This window comes from Echinops telfairi, unplaced genomic scaffold (genome assembly GCF_000313985.2).
Source record: "Echinops telfairi isolate 266 unplaced genomic scaffold, ASM31398v2 ScPeMD7_18;HRSCAF=68, whole genome shotgun sequence".
Lineage (NCBI taxonomy): Eukaryota > Metazoa > Chordata > Mammalia > Afrosoricida > Tenrecidae > Echinops > Echinops telfairi.
In genome coordinates this window covers 97466997-97471046 of record NW_022103915.1, presented here as the reverse complement: position 1 = coordinate 97471046, position 4050 = coordinate 97466997, and positions in this window count along the sequence as shown.

Genomic DNA, 4050 nt, shown 5'->3' with positions numbered 1-4050 from the left:
GATGAAAACAACGATACTGTGTCTTGCACTGACCTTGGGTCTATTATAGGTTTAGACACCGCATGCAGTGAATGAAGTCCAAAGGAAGTCTTCAGCCACTGGCTGAGATCTTAATCTCTCTGAGACATTGCCAGCGAACCTCGGAAGCATTCGACGACGACGTCGTCAGAAGGAAATCCATATACGCTTCCACAGTATCTGTGCTAAAGGCGCGAGTCTTCAGGACTCTGGGGCGAGCTCTTGCATCCGCGTGTTTTTGTAAAGGACACAGGCCCCGAGAGGTTAAGTGGCTTGTCCGGTGCCACAGAGCTAAGAGCAAGGGATCCAGAGGCCGCATTCCTCCAGCCGCGCGGCGCCCTCGGCAGGGAGGGGCACTGTACCACCAAGAAGGTGCTAACAGGTCTGGGAAGTCAAGGCCCCTCTATAATGTTTTTATCACTGTAGTTTGGTTTGACTCAGAGAGCCTAGGAGCCCGCCCGACAGAACAAAACCACGCCCTGCCCTGCGCCCTCCTGCAATTCCAGTCGTGTTTGAACCCACTGCTGCAGCCACTGTGGCTGTCTGTCTTGCCGAGGGTCCTCCTCTTTTCTCGCCGCCCCTCCGCTTTACCAAGCATGCTGCCCATGTCCAAAGGATGTGAGACAAAGTCGCCCTTTCATTGCTTCTCAGGCGCATCCTGGCTGTGTGAGGAGGGTATGAAGAGACAACAGCTCTTGTTCCCAAAGAACTCCTCCGTGTTGGAGAGGTGAGGTATACACAAGTCCGGGGCAACTAACCCTATGAATGAGCAAGGAATGGTACGGGGCTGCCGTCACTGCCCACCCCCCCACCCCCACAGCAACTCAATCCCTGGCTTATGTGCTAGGACATCGGACATGCCTGTCTGGTTGCAGCACTGGACATGGAAGGCCCCACTTGATAATGGTGGGGACGTATGTGTCTGCTCAGCCCAGCTGCCAGCTCTGCACTCTGTCCCCCCTTGGTTCCTGGGCACTCCCGACAGTGACCCCCACACACACTCCCCCTGAGCTTCGCCCGTGACCTCCTCTGGTTTTGATCACGTTATTCTAGAGCTACCAGATCTCTTCTTCAATTCTGTTTCGGATGTGAATGCCAACATGCATACCCATCTTTTTGTTCATCTCTTTTGGAGGGCATTTGTTTTATCCTTGCTTTGCCCTTGGTAGGACAGAAGCCATCAGACAGAACGTATGACGGGACAGTCGGATTTGACTACTCTGCAGCATACGTTGACTGGGATGTAAGGTTGAGTCCCACACTCACGGGAAAGGAAGTAAAGTACACATTTTGATGAATAAACACCCCTGTGACATTAACATTTAATTTGGAGTCAGCAGTCAATGACAACAGAGGGTTAAAGAAACGTGTATCAGGTGACACCGTAGAGAATGTGAGCTTAGGGTTCTAGACCCATCGGAGCCTGGGCTTGATTCCCACCCCGTCCCTGACACCACCATGTCGCCGCAGCTCCTACAGAACTTGTTTTCCAACCAAGAGCTGCTCTTTTCCAATACTGCAGCTCGGTGCCTATTGTTCGGAGTACTATATGCTAATCTCTGGGAGTGCCTAAAACAGACAGAGTTCCGTGCTCACGGGGGACGGTAAAAAGCAACCGTTGAGTGAGTGACCACTATTCTTCGTGAGAAGGCCCATCTGAACTGAAACTATTACTGCCAAGCACCTCAAAATCTGCCGCCCGAGTCTCTGAGGAGCAAGACTATTATTATTGATAATTTTATTGAGGGCTCTTACAATGCTTACTACAATCCATACATCAATTGTATCAGGCATATTTGTACATATGTGGCCATCATTCCTTTCTGGATAATTACTTTCGATTGAGCCCCTGGTATCAGCTCCTCTCCCCCCCACCACCCTGGTGACCCCTTGATAGATAAAAATGATTATTTTCACATCTCACACTGACCACTGTCTCCTTTCCCCCAAAGTTTTTGTTGTTCTTCCCCCTGGAGGGGGTGTGTGTGGCTCCCCCTTCTTCGCCCTCCGCTCCCCCCTTTTTCCTATCCATCTGGCATGGCTATTCCCATTCCTGCTCCAGGGTTGCCTGTGTTGTGAGCTCGTATCTACCCCTGTGCACACTGGAGCGAGATTATTGAAAGTGCTTTGATGGGGGAAAGAGTATACTTCAAACAGTTTATCTCAACTTTGCCATTTGCTCTTTTCTTAATTACAGGTCAATTTGTGAAAACCCAAGGTTTTAGAAAAAAGTCACAAAAACGATTTTATTTTGAAAAAAAGTTCAATTTGATATCATTCAGTCTTGTCTCTCTGATAGGAACATTACCGAACATGGAGGAACACGTGAACCCTCAGAGGGCCCCAAGCAGAAGCCTGGAGAGGTGCTTGTGAGGAGTCTATCCGCTTACCCCAGAACCACCTGGCCGGTGCACGGATGACAAAGCTTTCTAAATTCCCAAGCAGAACCAACCAACCCACACATTCATAAGGCACTGTTTCCATAAGGGAACGCAGGGAAGATGGCATGCGCACAGATCGCTTCTTGGCCTAGATTCTCCCAGTAGGTAGGAGGGGGCTTCAAAAAGCTCATGGAAAAATGGAATTCAAAGATGGGTTTTTCCCATGAACTTTTTGAAACCTTGTGTGTGTTTAGTGAATTGGGTACAAGTTTCTCGTGTGTGTGTGTGTGTGTATATATATATATATTTAAATCATTTTATTGGGGTCTTACAGCTCTTATAACAGTGGTTCTCAACCCTCCTAATGCCAAGACCCTTTAATACAGGTTCCTCGTGTTGTGGTGACCCCGCCCCCCCAACCATAAAATTATTTTTGTTGCTACTTCATAACCGTCATTTGGCTACTGTTATGAAATGGGTGACTCCTGTGAAAGGGTCGTTTGACCCCCAAAGGGGTCGCGACCCACAGATTTAGAACCGCTTAAAACAGTCCACACATCAGTTGTATCAAGCATGTTTGTACGTACGTTGCCATCATCATTTCCAAAACATTTTCTTTCTACTTGAGCCCTTTGTACAAGCTCCTCTCCCCCCCCCCCCACGCTTCCTTGATCAATTATATAGTTATTATTTCATATCTTACACTGTTCTTATAAATATATATATTTTAAGAAATACACATGGTCAGAAAGTTCAAAATGTTCAGGAACATAGGTTGGTACAAGCCTTTGTCCTGTCCTTGCTCCTCCTTAGCCTGTGTCCAGCCAAGAGCAATCGTTTCAGTTCCCCTCCAGCCAGCTTTTCTTCAACCCTCAACCAGAGCTGGTCTCAGGTTCTGCCACCTGTGAGGCAGGCCCCACATCTACTGGCCAGGCCCGCTCCGCCCCCAGCCCCTGCAGCCCTGGCTTCACATCCCCTCTGCTGAGGATGAGCTCAGGCCTCCTGTTTCCCAAGGCTTTGCCATATTGATTATCCCTTTCGAGACTAATGAGCCTTGCAAGTAGGGAAGACAGCAGTTATAAAGAGCGCTTTACCTACGAGCACCTGTGCCAATGCTTCTATAGGATATGTTTAGGAAATCTCTCAAAGGGTATGTTTAAATTTAATAAGTATGGCTAAATTGCCCTATGATAATGCACCAATCTGCACTCCATCCGATGGCGGAGTGCCTTTCCCCTTGCACTCTCTCTCTCTCTCCCTCCAACAATTTCCAACTGTTCACGATGTGAATGATGAGCACTTCGGGTTTACTGTGAATTTAATTTAAATTAGGAAGGTTGCGGAGCGTCTTCTCGCGGAGACTGGCCATTGCAATCATTTTCTTTCATGGACTGTGTGTCTTGGTTGCCTGTTACGATTGGTTTGCACTTTTATTTTGAGGCGTTCTTCATACGTTAGAAGAAATCACCCGTTTTCTTCTCCCAGGCACGATTCTAGGTCCCAGCAAATCCCTGTGTGTACGGAGCTCAAGCTCCCGTGGTGGGAGACAGAACCAACAGACAGAAAGCTGGACAGTGTTGAAGGAGGAGGTCTTTGTTAAAGTCTGGGTACTTTACAGAAACAAATCCACAGAAACTCATTTATAAGAGAG